Source organism: Mandrillus leucophaeus, unplaced genomic scaffold (genome assembly GCF_000951045.1).
Source record: "Mandrillus leucophaeus isolate KB7577 unplaced genomic scaffold, Mleu.le_1.0 Scaffold558, whole genome shotgun sequence".
Classification (NCBI taxonomy): domain Eukaryota; kingdom Metazoa; phylum Chordata; class Mammalia; order Primates; family Cercopithecidae; genus Mandrillus; species Mandrillus leucophaeus.
The window spans coordinates 1,328,734-1,349,813 of record NW_012106008.1 but is presented as its reverse complement, the minus strand read 5'-3'; positions in this window follow the sequence as shown (position 1 = coordinate 1,349,813).

Below are 21,080 nucleotides of genomic sequence, written 5' to 3'. Positions count from 1 at the left end.
CCTCCCTCCCTCCCTCCCTCCCTCACTTCCTTCCTCTCTCTCTCACCACCCCTACTGTCTCTGGTTCTTCTTTAGTGCTCTTACAAATATCAACTGGCATTTATATGATGGGGAGATTACACAAGGGCAAGGTGTTCTCTCCTCTTTTCTATTTTTCCTGCCCTGCCCTGCCCTTCCCTTTCCTTCCTTCCTTCCTTCCTTCCTTCCTTCCTTCCTTCCTTCCCTCCTTCCCTCCTTCCCTCCTTCCTTCATCTGTCTCTGTAGTTCTTCTTCAAGACTCTTCCAAATATCAACTGGTTTTATACTATGGGGGGTTTACATTTTAGCACTCAAGGGTGAGCTGTTCTCCCCCAGAAAAATCCCCACTTCTCTCCAGACTCCCAGGAGGATTAGGCTCATGGTGGAAGGAAAAGGGGAGGGCTGCCTTGGCTGCAGCTGGGTACCAGAAAGCCAGAGTGTAGCAATGTTCATAAAGACCAGAGCCAGAGAGCTATGGGAGCATGAGCTTGGAGCAGATGGCTAGGAGAACAGTCCACCAAGGACCACTAGGTCCCACTCCTAGTCAGGGGGGTTTTCTTTCAGAGTGTTCCCATTAATACATTTTCTTAGTCTTCACCTAATGGCTGCTGGAATGAGTGACTTTTTTCCTTTTCCAAACTGTCCTTATCAGTAATGCAACAATAGCTAATTTAATTAGCTGACCTGAATGGCAGCCAGCTTGAGCTAATTTGGTTTTGCTAGTGCTCTCTGGTATATACGGAACTGATAATCCTACTTCCCTCTAGACACACAGTGGAACTTGGGAGGGGGCAGCGAAAGTGACAGTAGCTCTTCCAAAGTCAATCGTACACCGGTGGGATTTAGCACTTGACCAAAGGCAAATAGTCTTGAGTCAGTATCCCCCAAGGGCCTGTCAACTTTGTCAACTGAAAGAGATAAAATATACAACCAGGAAATTGCAAAGGCAAGGTGCCCAGGATGGGAGTGCTGGGAAAAAACCTTCGCCTTAGCAGAAAGAACACTTGGCCAAAAGATTTGGAGCTCAGCCACTGACTGACCTTCCCAAGTCCCTACACCTCGGTGTCTCAGTTACCAGATGCATCATAATAATCACTGTGAAGAAATGCTTCCTTTGCAGACATGCTGTAGCACAATGTTATGTAGATGAGAGTGCTTTGACACACAGAAAACTGTGGCAATGAAGAACGCTTTGATAATTAGCCTATCGCCATGAGTATATTTTCTGTTTCTCAAGGGCAGGAACTAAATACCATCCTCTCTGTGTCCCTAGCATCAAATATGAGGTCTCCACACAGAAGTTGCCCTACATGTGCTTGTTGACTGAATAATACAGGAATAGGGGTATGAGGAGATGTGTAGGGATAGTTTAAGGTGCAGGGAAGTCAACACATAATTAAAGAAACATTGAAAAACATAAGCCTTCTTTTCAGGTAAGTGTCTTAACCCTCTCCGTCCTTCACAGAAGAGAAAACTGCCACAGAGGCACAATGGTTTATTCAGATATCAATACATCAAAATAGCTCGTCTATCCAACTGGCACCTCTGCCCACATTCCCCTCCCCAAGCTCTTACAGAGCCACTGCCCAACTAAGGTAAAGGAGCACCCCCAGCATAGACTTTTGTGTTTGTTTTACGATTCTTTTCCTTCCTAAGTACTGCATTTCAATGGAATACAGATTAGAATGTGCATGTACGCACATGAAACAAAGGTGTGTTGTTAAAATAAGTAGATTTGGAAAAGTTTGGAATAGGAAAGATCTATCTGGTCATATGATCCACTCCCATTACTTTAATATGCCTCAGTATATTGGTATTTGGTCAAACACATTTAACCATCATGACTACTGTGTTGACTTACTCCATCCACGCTCCCTCAGTAATTCCATCCGCTGCATAACTTCAACGGTATCCTATACGCTGATCTTCAACTCTCACCTCATTCCTGGGCTCAGTTGTCTAGAAACACAACTGCCTGTTGGAGGTTTCCACCTAGATCTTCTGTTACACATCAAACCCAAGATGACAGAAATTGCCCTCCTCACCTACATTTACAGAATCCTCTGTTTTTAGCGGTTGCTCACATTTACCAAGGCCAGAACCCCAACCTTCCCTTCATGCCTACTTGCAGGTAGCCACTGAGTCCATTGATTTTGCCTTCTAAATATCTTTCAAATCCAGGCCTTTCTCACCACTGAAATTATTTTATTTATCTCTTTCATTCCCTAGCCCCCAGCTCCAAGCAGGTGTTTCTCAAAGGCGAATTCTGTGCCAATCAGGCAAATAAATGTTTGTTCACCTGAACTGAATTAAAAATTTTCTCCCTCTGTTCCACTAAATTTCAAATCTTTAGTGAATACCAATTACTATACTGAAGACAACCAAAGGTATAGCTGAATTTTTCCATTCTGTTGTAACAGTTATTCCAATGGGCTCTAAATTGACAGCTAATCCCCAAATTTGGGATGAGTACAGTTTGCTTAGCTGAGACTGTGCAGCCTCAGTGGTGGGCTTACCTTTTGGGTCTGCTCTAAAACCTCAGGCTCATACAAAGAACACTGAAGTTTCTCCCACGCTTCCAGAAAGGTAGATTATGCTCTGGTTGCCATAATTTCTTCTTCAAAGATTCCTTGTCTTTGACTCTCTCATAGTTAACCGTAAAATCAGGTGTGCATTACATTTTATAAATTCAAATTTCCTACATATTCCTGTAACACATTTAAAATATTTGGTATTCCTTGATAATAATTGGTGTTCCAATGATAATTTTGGTTTTTTACCCATTTCTCTAACTTTTACTTAACTACTGTCATGGTCTTCATATCTAGATTTTCTTTTTCCTATAGCAATTCCCCTAAAACCCTAGGGCTAGTGGGTGATGTCATTGCATATTGAAATGTAGCCAGGTCATAATGGAAATGACAGTCTTGAGCCAGACTGCCTCAGTTCAATTCCTGATTCTACTATCTATCTCAGTTTCATCATCTGTAATAAGGGATTATAATGTGACTGCATACTTTACAGTCTTCTTGCAAATATTAAAAGAGCTAATTCATATGCCACATTAAGTATTCTACTTGGCACAATATAGGCAGGCTATTGTTTTATTAACCTGATATTGAGGATCTAGGAGACATCAAAGGAATTTTGGTGAACAATGTATTTTTATTTAAAAAATTATTTTAATAGCAAAATCAAATGCTTACCATGAATAGAGGCTGTGCTATGCAGTTTACCTATATTATTTCATCTAATCCTCACAGTAACCCTATAATGTAGTTTTAATTATACTCAATTCATGGATGAAAAAAACTAAGCCTTACACAGATTAAGAAACTTGCCATTTGGCACACAGATAACAAATGACAGAACTGAAATTTGAACTCTAAACTGAGTCCAAAGCTAAAATTAAATAAAATGCATATTGAGTACTCAAAGTATTCATGTCTCTAAATAAAACAAAGAAAAAATACAACGTTGGATGAATCTCAAAATAATTACATTGAGTGAAAGCAGCCAGACAAGAAAGAGTATACATTGCAGGACTCCACTTATATAAAACTCAAGAAAATGCAAGCTAACTATAGTGAGAGAAAACCTATCAGTGGTTGACTGGGGAGAAGATGAGGCAAGAAGAGGTAGGAAGAATGGATTACAAAGAAGCAAACTTTTGGATGTGATGAATATGTTCATTATCTTGGTTGTGGTGATGGTGTCACTGGTGTATACGTATGTCAAAACTTACCAAATTGTATACTTCAAATGTACAGTTTATTATATGTCATTATGTTCAGTAAAGTTGAGCATAATATGTTTAATAATGAATAAACACTTGAGCTACTTTTTTTTTTTTTTTTTTGAGACAGGGTCTCATTTCGATGCCCAAGTTGGAGTGCAGTGGTGTGATCTCGGCTCACTGCAACCTCTGTCTACTGGGTTCAAGTGATTCTCTTGCCTCAGCCTCCTGAGTAGCTGGGATTACAGGCATGCACCACCATGCCTGGTCAATTTTCATATTTTTAGTAGAGAGGGGGTTTCACCATGTTGGCCAGGCTGGTCTTGAATTCCTGACCTCAAGTGATCTGCTCGCCTCTGCCTCCGAAAGTGCTGGGATTACAGGTGTGAGCCACTGTGCCCAGCCTTGAGCTACTTTTATACCCTCAAAATCTGGCACATTAAACAAAGGGTTTAATCATTATTAAGAATAACGTATCAAGTATCAGGAAGATTTGGATTTTGCTTGTTTGGTTTGGGTTTTTTTTTTCCCCCTCATCAATGGGCTATAATCCTCAGGTATAAGGAGGATTTTGATCTGAGTGGACCAACCTGGCTCTCTCACCTCCCCCTTGAACCAGTTGTGTGACTTTTGGCAAGTTACTTGACAAAATTCAGTGTTTCCATCTAAAATGAGAACCTTAAAGGCAAAAAAAAAAAAAAAACCCAAAAAAACAAAAAAAAACCTGACTTCACAGGGTTATCACAGAATTAAATGAGATAATGTACATAAAGCCATTATGGAGTATTCGGTACATGGCACTTCCTCTATCATTGTTCGCTAGATGTTATTAAGGTGAAAGAAAGGGCTGAACGAGGCTCTGCGGGGCTGCGATGTCCAGGGTGAATTAGGTGCGTGGCAGGGGGCTGGGAGGAGCAGTTATTGGGTGTAGCCCCAGAGGAAGATGTGACTCTTTTCATCATACAGCTGTGCGTCCTAAAAGGTCCCAGCATTTGGGGGCTGTGATAAATCACTGGGTCAGGCTTTCTCTCATTCCCTCTTCCAGATCTCACTCCAGAATGCAAAGAGGAAAACAGCAGCTACAGCTCTAGGGTAAGGCCTTCTGCTCTTCTACAGAAATTAGTAATGCATTCGGCTTTATTCCACTCTTCTATTACCTTAATGTGCTGACCTGGAGGATAAATGAGATAATAAACACAGAGCACCGAGCACAGTGTCTGGGTCACAGGAGGCGCTCAGTAAATGTTAATTCTCTGCCTCCCGCCCACTTATAGATTAGCCCTGACTTCTCAGAAATGCAGATCCCTATGCACTCACCTAAGTCTCCTTTCAATATCCCTGCATGGGAGCCTTTTTACTACCCTCTTCAAGCTGGCCGGAATCCCTCTCCTCTGCTAATTGTCCCACCGAGAAATGAGGGGAAGAGAATGCAGCAACAACGAGCCAGGAGGCCCGGCCTCCTAGCAGAGGAGACTGTGCTGTTACCCAGCTTTGTGAATGCGAACCTCATTCATCTTCACAGACACTGCTGCACCATCCATTTTAAATGACATAGAAGCCGACCCGTTTATCAAGATCAGCATACTACTATATTATTATGATTATTTAGCATTTACATAACACTCTATTTGCAAAGTGCTTAATAATAATTTATTTATTACCTCATCTAACTACTCACTAATGGAAAATTCAAGGGGTTGCTCTGGGTTCACTGACCTCCACTCTGGTGATACCTTAGGCCATTTCCAAAAGCCTGCCATAAAATATTTTATTAAAAAACCATTTAGTGTATATGTATATGTGTATATATATACACACACATATATATACCAAATATATATATGTATACATTTATTTTTTGGATTTTGCAACATATCTATTGAGACAATACTATTGAGACATATCTATTGAGACAATACTATTGAGACATATCTATTAAGAAAATACTTTTTTGCTTTACAATGAATAAAAATAAGCATTACTTTTATTATAAAGTCACAAAAATAGTATCTCTCTAGAACTTATATAGAACCAATACAAGATTACATTCCAGTTCTGGGACAGACATGGAAATCATGCAAATGTGCCCTTCACATGTCCCTTCAAGAAAGGGCTGGTTGCCCAGCTCAGAGGAGTGTGGCTGGCTGGCAGCCCCTGCCTGCTAGCTCTCTTAAGGTCCACCTCAAGCAGCGACTGAGCCTGGTGGTGGTTCAAGGGTTTGGCCATTTTTGCCCAAGGTGGGACTCATCTAAAGGGTGATTTTTGGCCCAGGCATTGTGGCTTGCCCCAGTAATTCCAGTACTTTGGGAAGCTGAGGCAGAGGGATCACTTGAGCCCAGGAGTTTGAGACTAGCCTGGGCAACTGAGACCCTATCTCTACAAAAAATACAATAATTAGCTGGGCATGGTAGCACACACCTGTAAGTCCCAGCTACAAGGGAGGCTGAAGTGGGAGGATCTCTTGAGCCCAAGAGGTCAAGATTGCAGTGAACTATGATCATGCCACTGCACTCTAACCTGGGCAACAGAGTGAGACCCTGTCTCTCAAAAATAATATAAAATAAATAAGATAATGTAATTTTTGTTCTGGGGCTCACTCACATCTGTATCCCTGTTTGACAGCTTCCCAGCCCAGTCGTGCTTCCTTTGCTTTTTTCCTTCACAGGTGTAACTCCCTGATAAACTTTGATTTTCAGTCCTAATTCACGTCAGAGGTCTGGCAGCATGAACTCTACATTCAGCCCTGTCACTAAGGCAAGTGTCTCTGGACTGCAGATTTTTCAACAGCACACTGAGAGGAAGCAGCTTTGATTCTTTCAAAATTCATTGTGTTTCTTCCATTCTATGAATCTATACAGAATGAGACTCCATATGAATTTTATGTCTTTAGTCTACCTGCTAGGGGGTTTTGCAGTGGAGGAAGGTTTTGAGGAAAAAGCTCCTTGCTTTTTCCCCAAATGGGTCCCCCATTTTCCTGCCTACAATGATCTGTAACAATTCCACCTCCATTAAAACATGCAGTAGGAAGATGATAGTGAGTGTGGATTGATGTGCAAAAATTACACGGTAAAGCCGGGCACAGTGGCTCACGCCTGTAATCCCAGCAACTTGGGAGGCCAAGGCAGGTAGATCACCTGAGGTCAGGAGTTCGAGACCAGCCAGACCAACATGGCGAAAACCCGTCTTTACTAAAAATACAAAAATTAGCCAGGCGTGGTGATGCATGCCTGAATTCCGGCTACTCGGGAGGCTGAGGCATGCGAATCGCTTGAACCCAGGAGGTGAGATTGCAGTGAGCCAAGATCTCGCCACTACACTCCAGCCTGGGTGATGAAGTAAGATTCTGTCTCAAAAACAAAAAAAGAGAAACAAACAAACAAAATTATACAGTAAGAATGTATGTGCATGTAAAAAATTTATACTTAATATTACAGAATATACAACAATGCATATAGTTAAATAATATCATAACATACATGATCTAATACATATGCTTACATAAAATATCTGTGAAGACAGAGGATCTCACAGCAGAGAGAAATGGGGAAGTGAAGTCCTGTTGGCAGATGGGGAAAACAGAACTGCACATTGAGAGGGCCTAATCCCTGGCTATGATGGTCCCCAAGTTCTTATATCAAGTTATATTCTATAGGGTGAAGATCAGCTCAAATGAAATACCCCAAGAGAGAATAACTCCTTGAACCTTACACACCTCACAATTCTAGAAGATGCAGCCTCCTTATCAGCTGCTCACCTGTGAAGGTCTTTGTTTTCAAGTCAACAATCAGAACAAAAGGTGTGTACCCTCTCCTCTCCCTTCATCCGTCTTTTTCTTTTCTTTTCTTTTTCTTTCTGAATTCCTCAGTACTCTTGGGTCAAATGTATCTCCACAAAATAAACTACTACAAAACTTAATTAGGATTTTTGAAATCAAAAGCTAGTAAAAACGTATTTACTCCTGTAATTTTTTTCAAAGCTGTTATTGTAAGGCTTATGTATAAGGTTGTCATTGGACACTGGCTCCGAGAGTCACATATGTAAATGAAAGTCTATAGTTTGAGGTCACACTTGCTAGAATTTTAAAGTGTGTTCAATAATGCTTTGTGTAAGTTTACAGCAGATTGATCTATAATTAACTAGAAAAGACACGTGTGGTGGTTGAGAGAATATCAAGAAAGATATCTCTGGCTTTCCTTCGATGCTGTGTTTAGAGGCCTGGTGAAATAAGGTGTCACCACCAACCCCTACCCCTGCCCCCCATCTCCCAGCTACCGAATAAGAAAACTAAGAAGGCTCAGCAATATTCTTGGGCAAGGGTCTAGACCCAGCTCTTTAAACAAGGGCTTCAGAGCATATAGTAAGACAAGCTGGGATTTCCAGAGGCCAGCATGAATTGACGAAACACAAGTCATGCCACATTCGCATTATTTATTACTTGGTAAGGGGGCTCAGGGAACAGCAGGGAATTACTATAACTGTGTTTCTTCAAAACAGTGAACCAATGCCCTCTTCTAGTTCTTAGGATAATGGTGAGTAACGTGAAAGTAACATGCCAAGCAGAGAGAAGGAATCACATTGAACGAATCAACCCTCTCCGCCTGAAGCCCTCAAGTGTTTTTACCCCAAGGCTCTGATCCTGTCCTCTCCTGATCAAAATATGAATGACTTGGATAAAGGCAGCATGGTAGGGTGGCTATGAACAAGACCTTCAGAGTCAGACAGAGTTGGGTTCAAATCCTGTCTCGACTCCGTACTTGTTGTGTATCCTTGCCTAAGTTACCTAAACTTTCTATGTCACAGTTTCCATGAATATAAAGTGAGGATTATAACACATTCTTCGTAGAGCTGGAGTGAAAGTACAATGAAATATTCTGTGTAAACCCAATGTCTGTTGGAGAAATACTCCAACAGTGGTAGCTCTTTGCTGCATATTAAACACATTGTCTGCGAGTAATGAGCTAATATGTTAAATGACAAAATCAGGATCCAAAAAGGTCTCACCAGGCTGGACTCAAGGACCAAATCTAATAGGATGGCACTTAAGAAGGATAAATGTAAAAGTACTGCAATTAGATCTGAACAGCAAGCTGCACAAATGCCCAGTGGGGAGACAGGGCTTATCAACAGCACACCTGAAAAAAGCCTTGGGAGCATTATATGACTCCTTGCCCATTACAGGCCAATGGTGTGAGGTGGCTGCCAAAAAGCAAATGCAGTGAAATCCAGTCTTAGGCGGCATAAAGGCAAGTGCCTTGTCTGGAACAAAGAGGAAAATAATGCTCAGCTCCTCTGCTTCTCTCTGGGTACCACACTTTAGTAGGGGTGTTGATAACCCATGCTTTTGTTCTGAATACACAGAATCAGGATAGGGAGAAGACATAAAGCCCATCAGAGCAAAACACAGCCGAGGAAAGAGAAGCCCAAGGAGGCTCAGGACATGTGTCTATAAACATTTGTGCATGATGGATTAGATCCCTTGTGATGGAAAATTTCCAGCTCCTTTCTGTTTAAGAAGAGAACAGGGACTATAGATGCGGGTTACAGAAAGGGAGGTTGCTATCCAATATATAAAGAAGATACCTCTAACCATGAATGCTGTCCACACATGGAGAGGGAGTGAACTCCCCATCACTGGAATGGTCCAGGCCAAGGCTGCAGGATTGCCTGTGAAGAATTTTGTACAGTGATTACTATGATCTTAAAGCAGGGCTCAGTCTGTAACCTAAGTGCCCCACAAATCATCTGTTAAAATCTTGTAAGTATACGAATAAGTGCATTTTTCACTGGGGAGAAGGTCCATAGCCTTCTTCAGATCCTTTACGGGACCTGAAATTCCACCCCAAAAAGGTTCAGATGAACTGAGCTTGAGTATTATTTCTTTCAATATTTATTGAACACATGTTATCTTCTAGTAGGGGACACAGAGATGAGGAAGATGCTGTATCCGTGTAAAGGGAAACTTTGAGTTCGGTGTGTTCTTTTAAACAAACAAATGCACAAAAAATCCTTATGTGTGCTATGATAGAGAATGTTGTGCAGTAGAGCAGCAAGAAGGAGAGTGGCCCCTTCTTCCTGAGAGCAGGTTCCTTCCAACTCCGAGGTTTGGGACCTCGATGACAAATATAAGAGTGGAAGGTTCTTTGGCCACCTTCACCACTCTTTGGGTACAAGTTATCCTCACAGGCTCCTCACAGGTTCCCAGGGGATGCAGATTTGGCAAAACAGCAGATATCTTGAGAGCTCCAAGCAAAGCTCTGGGAAATGCTAATCTCCAGACCTGATCTTTCCTCCAAGACCCCATCCCACCTGTCCATGATGGGGGCAGGGTCACTAGGATGCCCTAAAATGAGGTGCCATGAAATCTGTAGAAAAATGATTTTGATCGGTTCATGAAAACCCAAATCAGCAGCTGCTTGTGCCTGTGTGCATATGCACATTAAACTGTCAACCTGCTTTACATTTATTTTCCCACCATGTAATGCCTGCTTTATTGGGCCAATAAATTGGAGGCAGTAATATATACCCATTAAAATCCTACCTAGCTTCCAAGGCCTGGCTCTCTCCCTACATCCCTCAGAGGTCTCCCCAGTCCCTCTGCCCTCTGAAAGCACTCTATTCTCTGAGCCCCTGCAGCACACACTGTGCATGCCTCTCATTAAGCACCTGCTGTTTACAATTTTTGTACCCTTACTTAGGTGAATCCTATTGAGTACCTTTTTCTAGTTTCAGACTAAACAAGATGTTATGTGACAAGATCATCAACTCTGCAAGGATGGGGAACCTGTCTGATGCTTCTCTGTCTTTGGTTGACTTTTTAATAAGGCAGGGTATGTCATAGGGGCTCAATTAAATAGGATGAAATAATGATTATACAACTAGAGTGTTTTAGGTAATCAGCTTGATCTCGTTGACAGGTGCGAAAAGGGAGTAGGGGTGGGATTTAAGACTCCCGTAGAGGAGTAGATGAGTTTCACACCTCTGATCTGTCCCCGCAACTTTGAGGGAGATGGCGAGTGATGCCCCATGACCTCCCACTGGAGCCCTGTCCAGAGGAACCCTGAACAAGGAAGGATGTGGAAATGTGTCCTTTTGACACTAACAAATGATATATTTGATTTACTTTTAGATTTGTTTGGCGCGAATAATAGAATGTTAGAGCTACAGAAATGTCAGAATTCAAAAGCACAAACTCCTCATGTTAAAGGCGATGAAACTAAAGTCAACAGAGGCCTGGTGCAGTGGCTCACACCTGTAATCCCAGCACTTTGGGAGGCCGAAGCGGGCAGATCACCTGAGGTCAGGAGTTCAAGACCAGCCTGGCCAACATGTCGAAACCCTGTCTCTACTAAAAGTACAAAAATTAGCTGGGCATGGTGGCACATGCCTATAATCCTAGCTACTCGGGAGGCTGAGACAAGAGAATTGCTTGAACCCAGGAGGCAGAGGATGCAGTGAGCTAAGATGGTGCCACTGCACTCCAGCCTGGGGGACAGAGCAAGACTTCATCTCTAAATAAATAAATAAAGTCAATAGAGAAAAAGTGATTGTAGAATGAGAATAATTAAAGTTACTTGATCATAGAACTTGTAAGTAGCTAAAAAGATCAGGGTCTAGGTCTCCTGAGTCCTAAATAAGTGCTCCTCTACTTAAACCCTCGTGAGCTTTCCTCCGGTCTTTCTAAGTAGAATTCGTGGCCCCGGCAGTGACCTAAGGGACCTCTTAGTTACTGCACCAGCTGTTCTCCCTCCTGTTCTCTCTGCTCCAGCCTTGCTGACCTCCATGCTGTTCCTTGAAATGCCAGGCATGGTCCCACCACAGGACCTTTGAATGTGCTGTATACTCTGCCTGGATTGCTTCTGCCCCAAATTCCAAGGGGGCCTCACCTCCTTTAGGTCTTATTCAAATGTCACCTTCTTAGTGAGGCCGAACTGACTAAAATTACATGCCCCACTGCCTGCTCTAGCCAAACATTCACCTCTTTCTTCTCTGCTGATTTTTTTCTTTAGCACCTATCCCTAATATTCTACACATTTTATCTATTTATCTTGTTTATGTCCTTTCCTCTAATGTAAAGTGTGCTCTCTGAGGGCAGGGATTACTTGGTCTACTTGAGTTCTCTACCCCTGATGCTTAGAATCCAGCCTGGCTCACAGAAGGTGCTCAGGAAATTCTCAGTAAATGAGTGACAGCAGTGCTGGCTAGGATGAAACCCACAGCCCAGAAGCTTCAGTGTGAGATTCAGGGATACGTGAACCAATGGCTGGATATGTAGCTGTATTTTGTCCTCAGGTCTCTTCTAGAAACCTGCCAGAGCCACGTGGAGCCAAATGTGGGAAGTTAACTTGCCTCACCCTGGCCTGGGAGCTTATCCAGGCTTATTGACTAGCAGAGCAGAAACAGGCAGATGGATCTCCTGGGGTTTTAACTTTGGACTTAGAATTGTGGCCTTCAGGTTCTTCCATGGAGTACAGTCATCGTGACCACCATTGTCACCGTTGCACAATGTTCTGACGAGATCGGGCATGTTCGGGGTGGTATGGCCATAGACCGTTGCACAGTGTTCTAAATAAACCTTAGTAACCAAATGGACAGTCCTGGGCTGATTGCAGCGTGGCATCACTGAGGTGATGTTTACGTTTTGTTAAAATAAAAGCTCAGTATTAATTCATGGCAGAGACAGAAAAAACACAATTGAAACTGTCAGAGGTCCATCTGCCAAAGGCTGGGAGAACTCTCCTCTCCTGCCAGCAATGGGCCCTTAACCTGCTTGGAGAACCACTGACTCAGATGAGAAAACAAAGTTCAGGCTCAGGACAATTAGAATCAGTAGCTGCTCTAGATGTGAAGTGTCTCGCCATCCCAGAGCCATCTGAATCACAATAGTTGTAACTGGCTTTTAGAGGGACTTAAAGAATCTGAACCATATCCCACCAGAGCATTACCTGGTGGAAGATGCCGGGCTCACAAACCACTAGAAGCCTCTGTGGACAAGCCTAGATCTTCCATAAAAGCCTCTCATTGAGTCCTCATCACTGTGTACGTTTAAAGAAAGCGAGAGCTCTTTAGGGACCAGGGAGACAGAGGACAAAGATTTTCTTCATGCTGGTTATCCAAATCCAGGCATTTCCCAAGCCAAAATGGCAGAGGATTCTTTCTTTTGTCTCACCCATCCCTTGAACCATGCTATTTGCAAATAAACCAGGTTGCAGAGGTCAGGGGAGACCTTTCTCTCTCTACTTTTCCTGTTCTCCATGTAGGGTCCCTGTAGATGAGGTAACCATCTGGACTCAGGTCCAAACACCAACGCAGAGCGGGGAGAAGTCCCAACAGCTGACCATTAACTGTCAGCTCCCCCTGCTCCTCCAGGCCCACTAGCTGTCTAGATGCACAGCACGGTCAGAGGTCCTCCAATTCCTTCCTACTGCGTGGAGCTGCACTGAGGGAAGACAGGCTATCACGGGGCGGACACTGGCTAGAAAAAATGGCCCCCCTCGGAAGTCACCTCTGGCCGTGGCTCAGCTGGAAACCATTAGCCATTTTCTTAGCCTGGTATTGTGCACGGATGGAAATTTAAAGCTAGCAGTGAGCCGCTCTATTCTTTCTCTTTCTCCATATTCTCTTCTTCTTCCCACATGAAATGCTGGGGCCCACCTGAGACCTAACATTTGTCTGTTTTGAGAATAGATGAGTATTTATTAGAATTAAACAGCTGGGAGCTCTGTGATATTTAGACGGGTATTAGGAGGAGTGTATGAAAAGAAGATAATGCTGGGTCTTTTTTTCTGTAAACCAGTCTGGGCTGTTACTGAAGGGATTTCTTGGGTCTCCTGTGAGAGCCAGATACAGTTAATTTCCTGCAAAAGCTGCGGGCTGGGCCGCGCTGATATTGCAGTGTTATTTAGAATAGAAAGGTCAGGCCTGAGATTGAATAATCATTGACAAGAAATCCATGGGGGATATGAAGCAGTCGGTAAGCAGTGACTGAAACCTCGTCTGACTCCTCCCCCGCTTCCCTTTCTTCCTGGGTATCCGGCTGATTCTGGGGTTTATTTATTATTCTTTCTGCAAATGCTTCGTGTACCCTCCAAGCTAATGGGAAAGGTGTATTGAGACAGAGAGGGCAAGTTTTTAGGCCACCATTTGAGATGGGATGCTCAACGTTACAGACAGACTGGAGAGGCCCACTCTGGCTCTGGGGCCGCTTGCCTTGGGCACCTGCACGTGAATTTTCAAATCACAAATGGCAGCTTTCTCCTCAATACCTTGAGGCACTTTGTCCCCAACAGGGCTTTCTTTTTTCTGCGTGGTCTCTGAGCTGTAGTCTGTGTAGCCCAATTTTATAGCCTGACCTGAGTGTGAAGCCAAAGGTAGGATGCCGGGAAAGCACAAAGGGAAATGAGACGGATGCGACAGCTGCTGTGTGTCGGGCATGTGCTGTGTCTTTTGAATATAGTATCTCATGAATCCTGGCATCCCAGAGATTCCCACTCTACTGATGAAGAAGAAGCCTCAGAAGGCTCAGAGAGGTTTGAGTAACTTGCTCAAGACCTCCCAGTTCCTAAGCAGCAGAACGAAGATTTAAAACCTAGAGCTTCTCTGGGTACCAGGCTTATGCCCTTTCTCTGTGTCACATTGTCTAATAAATTTTCTAATCTCCACTGTGGACTCTTTTTCTGACGCTGTCCTCCTTCTCTTTAATCCAGTCTCTCTAGAGGGTTTCTTGGAAATCTATGTTTTCAATGAAAGAGTTTCTCTTGCTGAAAACCATCAGTAGCCAGTGTGTCAGAAGTCAGGTCCCATAGATTGGGTGGCATAGGGTTCTGTTCAGTTTAGAAAGAGGAGAAATGGGTCAGGGGACTTTCAAGGTCCCTTCTGAATATCAGATGCCATATAATTTATTTTAAAATTAGATTTATTTCTTAAAGGTTTAGCCAGGGAATGATTCTTCAAAGCATAGTTATCTGGCTCAATTTGGGAACATTAAAGTAGATGAATAATAAAATAATCAACAACTCATCCATTAGCCACCAATTGTGAATTAGCATCTAGGTCATGGTTACAGTTATTCTGACTGGAGCCAGGTAAGGGTTAGTGCCTACACTTCTGGTTAGAATAAGGGAGCATCTATAATTGTAAAGTCAGGATCAGCATGATATCTCTGTGAACAGCTCATAAACCAGGTAAGATTATCAATAGGGAATGTCATTCAAGGATGGCTTCTTGGCACAGTGGCTTTGGGTCACAGGTTATCTGTTGCTGTGCTATGTTGTCACCAAGTATTCTGGTATCTGGTGACATTTCCTGTGCTTCCTGTGACTCCATGGCTGGGTAACATGGAGAAATCCTAGGCAATAGGCTGAACTGGGACCACAGCCTCTTCTGCAGGTTGCCCACTGGCAGCTGAAGAGCTACAAGCGTGAAGATATCCAGTGTGTGAGTAGATTACTGCGTCATCTGCTTCACCCAAGTTTATGTAAGTCCTACTCCTTCACTGAGATGCAATTTGATCATTGTTGCCAAATCAGTTACAGAATAATGAATAAGAATATACTTTTGGCTTTACTGGTTTTAAAACATAGATTTAAAACAATAGTACAAGTTTTCAAGCGCCATGATCTGGTGGCTGGTGTATGAACTGGAAACTTAGAGTCCTGAGTTTTATCTCCAGATTGCAAACCCCCTTCTCCTGAAAGAATTGAGGTAACTGTATGCCTTGCGTCCATATCCTGAGGCTACAGAAACTGCAGGGACTTATGGCATTGACAGTTTATTTCTTTGAAATGTCTGAGTAGTTTAACACAGCAAAGATGTCTGCTATTACCCCTTTCCCTATCCTTTCCTGAGTCCCCATTTCCACACTGAGGCAAGAACTCTTTCTGTCATTTCACCTGTACCTGGATTCTGGCAGTGCGATGTTTAGGACAACAGATATGTAGAGCAGGAATGTGCACATTCTGGAAAAAAATGAAGTATGAGGTGGTGTGGCAAAGCAGTCAACAGTTCCGACTCTGAAGCCAAATTCTCAGCTCCTGCGCTTTGTATCTTAGCACCTTTTGGAAAGTGGATGAGCCTCTCTGTGCTTCAGTTCCTTCCTTTGTAATGAATATTACAATAATAGCACCACTTAGAGCTGTTGAGAGAACTAATGAGTATATGCAAAACTCGTAGAATTGTGCCTGGTCCATGGTAAGCATGACAACATGCAGACATAACTTTTCCTGCCCACTATGCATCCATGCCTTCAAAGCACCTTTTCCAGTGTCAAGCACTCTGGCATGCACACAAATTGATTAAGAGGAAATTGGTGGTGATTTCTTATCCAGCTGGTTCAGGTGGAAGCTGCAGGCTCTCAAGATCTGAATCCTAACTTTTCTCTGAATGTGATTCTAGAAGCAAACCTTGAGATGTTCCTTTGAGAATGCCTTAGGGCAGCATAAATGGATCCATTCATTAAACACACATTTAATGAGAACCAGCTATGAGCCAGATACTTCCTTGGGCAATTTACCCCTTAGTCCCCTTGTCTCAGTTTCATCACCTGCAGAATGGGAATCAGGACACCTGCCCTTTTGCAACCACAGGATTGTTCTGAAGCTCCAGAGGAATGTGTCAGTACACCTTATAAAATGCTAGACAAATTGGTGGTGCCAATATTATAACCATGATGACTGTCACTGTCTGTGGGGTCGTGACCCTGCCATCAGGTGGCAATCCCTCCAGTGCAGAGCAGCACTAGATCAGACGGATGACCTCGGGAACACGAGCTCCATGGCACCATCTGGCATCCTCTTTGCCTTTGATTTATCAATGCAGATCTCTCCCCATGCAACACCATAAAGGCAGGTTGTGTGACACCTTTACTGCCTGGCACAATGTGGAGCAGGGATGATCTTATGCATGCAGGGACAAAGTGCAGAGGCTCACTTCTGCCTTCTGAGCATACGTTTCTTAGGCGGGAAAAGGCCACTGGTACTGCCAAGGGGAACTTGGCCATTCTAGCTGCCCTGGGATAGGTCAGGCTGATGCAGGGTAATAGCAGGACAGCCAAGGTCCAGCCAGGTGGAAGATGTTCTTGCAACCCCTCACCCTTCCCTCCCCCAGTTTGCTCTGGTGGCTGCCATCCCTGAAGTTTATAGGTATCATTACCTATGAAAAATCTGTTCCATCTGAAGACAGTTGGGGTTGGGGATGGGTGGCAGATTGCAATTTAATGATCAGATTAAAATATGCTAAAGCAAACAAATAAATAAATAAAAAGCCCAGCAGCCTGGAGCGCCACAATTCATTCTGCGGGCAACAGAGGCTGGGGCTCCAGGGACCAGCTCATAATTCACCCCACAGGCAGGTTTAGTAGCCTGTTACTGTATGACCACAAGGAGAAACAACTCTCCAAGAAAGATTTACACTGAATGGCACTGGAGGCTGAAGGGCTAGGGCCTGGGAGAGGAGGGAGGTGCGGGAAACTAACAGATCCTGGGGTTAATAATGGAGAAAGGATGGATTCTAAACTTACTCCTGCCAGCGACAGTGACCCACACCTTCCCTCCCCTTCCAAGTTTTCCCTGGCCCCTCCACAACTCACCACACTTGAGTCACCCTGCCCGTGGCAATTAAACAAAACTTGATAATACCACTTAGGGTCACTTTTCTATTTCACAGCTTACCAGACTGAGAGCTCATGAGGGAAGAACATGGGAACTATTCCTCTCACTGTCCCTGCTTTTCAAGACAAAGATGCTACTCAGTAAGTAAGTGCTGGGAAGATGAATGAATGAAACCACTATTCTATCAGAGCTTGTGCTCCTTACTGAGAACTACTCTGTGCAGGTGCTCTGGGGCATGAAAGATGGGTGAAAACATGCCACCCCATGCGGCCCTTCCTTCTCAACCTCCCTGTCTTCCTCATCTTCCTTGGGGACCATTCCTTGCTGTCTCTGATCTGCATTCAGGTACTGGTATCTGCCAGATTCCCTCCTCCAGCACAACCTTTGTACCTATTCTGCCTTCTGCCTAGGACTCTCTTTCTGTCCATACTTAACTAATTTGTCAGTTTATAGCTTGAGAGGCAACTTCTCAAGAAGACATTTTTGACCCCGTGGACAAATTCAATTTTCTTTGCTATAGACTCTCATAGGATCACATATCTTTTTTCATAGTACATATCAGAGTTGCAGATTTACACTTACCTAAGTGAATACTGGACTGATATTAGATACCCACTAGACAGTAAACATCCTGAGAGTAGGAACTGGATATTTTTATTTTTGCTCGTCATCCCTGGCACTCAGAACAATGCCCGGTTCACAGTAGGCTCTTGGGAAACATTTGTTGATTAGTGGAACAATACCTTTCCCTAGCTAGGGACTTTAAGAAATGAACATCACTGAATCCCCACCTCAGCAAGTCCTGTGAATCCGCGACCTGTCACCCCTTGCCCTCTGCTAAGTCGTCTGCAATTATTACAACAGATCTCCATGAACCTACAATGTAGAACCGATTAGGGCAGCTCCCTGCCAGGGCCCAGCATGGCTGTGGATTGCTGTTGTGTCTGAAGAAAGAGAAGAAGGGTGAGGCAATCTGAGATAATCATTCATTTCCCCTCTTTGGGGAAACTTTTTTTTGATCACACTCAGCAAATGATGCTCTTGTACCAATAACAAATGTCAAATGCTCTGTCTGGGACTTGGGGAAGACAGAACATTAGCAAAAGAGGAGCAATTCAATGAAAAGGACAGAATTTCTATTTAAGGACTGGAAAGTCAAGTAACAAATGTCACTAGAGACTCCAGGGAGACAGCTTTGCATCAACAACCAACACGACAGAAAAAAAAAAAATACATCCACAACTACCTTTAATCATCTTGCACTCCCTGCTTCCTGGAATCTTCCACAGGGTCTCCCTCGCTCACTTTCACAAGATCCTTAGCTCTCAACACTGTAGCATCTATTGGCAACGGTGTTGGCTGGAAGTAGCCAAGCGGAGCCGTGGGAGCAGCAGATGAAGCCCTATACTATGACACATTAAACAGCATTGCAAATAAGAACACCATATCTCCAGCCCATGGTGGTTTGGCTTCCGGTAAATCTCTGTGCACGTATTAATCTGACAACTATGAACCAAATGTGGGGGCAGTTGTTCAGTCTTCTCCTATATGAGATGGTAATTGGGATAACATCTTACTTTACTCCCACTTACTATCAATGTTCGAACTAAGTTGAAATCAAAGTGTTCTTGGTTCGGAAGAGAGCCAGAAAGGTAAATGAGTAATTGCAACACAATAGGATGAGCGCCACAAGAGAGGGATAAATAGGGTGCTGTGGAAGCAATAATCCTTGGGGGAAACTTGGGAATGGGTGGCATTGGCACTGAGCCTTGAAACCCGGGAAGGTGTTCTAGCAGGAAGACAGTCACTCCAGGCAGGAGAATTGTGTGTGCAAAGGAAGGTCTAATGAAGGCAAATGAACTTTGCTTAGTCCAGGATGTCCTCTGGGTCCTCACACCATCAACTTCTGCCCCAAATACTGCAATTGCCTCCTCACTGGTTTTCCTGTTTCCAAACCTTCTTCCCTGTGGTCTATTCACAGCACTGCTGCCAGAGTCACACTCTTAAAACTAAAGTCATATCACGATACTCCTCTATCCCAAACATTCCAAGGCCTTCAGGTTCACTCAAAAGAATAGCCAAAGTTGTTACTAGACCCGACAAGAGGCCCTGTGTAATCTGCCACTCCCTTTCGCCATTAATTTTCTGACCACATCATCTGATAGTCTTCCCCTCACTTTCTCTGATCCAGCCACCCTGGGTTCCTTCCAATTCCTCAAACTTACCACATGTGTTCCTGCCCCAGGGCCTTTGCATGAGCTATTCTCTGCCTGGAATACTCTTCTCAGATAACCTAATGGTTTACTCCTTTTCTCCTTCTGCAGCTTGCTCAAAATCACCTTTTCAGTCAATTCCCTGGACCACCCTATCTTGATTTACTCCAAAACTTCTACCCTCCTTTCTTACCTCTTTCCCTTAGCACTTGTCACTTCTAACACACCATTTAGTTTACTCATTTATTTTGTTTATTGTTGGTTTCCTCTTCTGCTGGCACCTAAGATCCCTGACAACAGACAATTTGGTCAAAGTTGTTTCCTTATTACCTAGTTTAGTGCCTGGCACACGGTGGAGTGGTGGGGAGGTACTTTTTCAATATTTGCTAAGTGAAGGAATAAATAAATGGGTAGTTTAAAATAACGATATGTTCTAACCAAACACTGGCAGGAATATTCAGGTTTGTTGGACAACCCAGGTCATCATCTCAAGAAGGATTCGGATCTTTAAATAAATCACAAACTTGATGTTTAGAAGTGAGGTAAGCAGCGCTGCTCTTAAAACTGCAAGGGCATGCCATGGAAGTTTGTCCTCATACCTGCTGTGTCATCACCTTGAGGCCTCATTCTCTATTAGTGCCCCTTTTTTAACTTCTTACTCCCGAGATGCTAAGATCTCCCTTTAGGGAGAAAGGAGGCAACATGTCTCTCATGCCTTACATGACTTACGTGAATGGCTTCAATCTCTCCCGCTCTTCCCTCCTCTCTTTTAACATTTCTCCTTTAAAATCTTATCCTCTCCTCTGTATTCCCTTTCCTCTTTTTTGTTCCTTCAATGTTTGTCTCCTCTTTTGCCCTTTCCACCTCCTCCTACATCATGCTACTCCTCTATCCCAAACCTCACACCCCTTCTCTCTGAATTTTCCTGTCTTTTCCCCGTCTGTGCTCTCCTTCACTGTTTTATTCCCTTTCTCCCTCTTCTTTTTTGCCTTCATTCCTTCCTCCCTCTCTTGTCTGAGCAAGTACTAAGTGTGTTATGAGGTGCTTTGTTCTGTGTGTGAGGGAAATCCGATACTTGAGTTCTAACAATTTATATGGGAAGCCAAGATATTGAAAGACAATCCAAGGCAGGACCAAAGACACACAAGAGGAGCTCAGTGGAGAGGCGGATAACTTCAGGAAGGAGAAAGGCTTCATAGAAGACATGGACACCTGCTTGAAGAAGGAGTGTGTGAGTGGGTCTGAGTGTGTTAGGGACCATCATTCTAGGTAGCTGACATCATGGCATCATAAGCAAAGGTAAAAAGGCAAAAAGAAAGAAATAAGTTTGGAATTTCTAAGGATGCTATAAAAAGACCAGTCTGGCTGGTGGTAGGACTGCAGACCTACGAGTGAAATCAACATCACCATTGCTTCTAGGTGTGAGAGATTCCTGCCTAGCATCCTTCCACCTCTCCTTGAAGCTAGATGATTTGAAATAATTGGGTCATAACATTTCTTGAGCAGCTT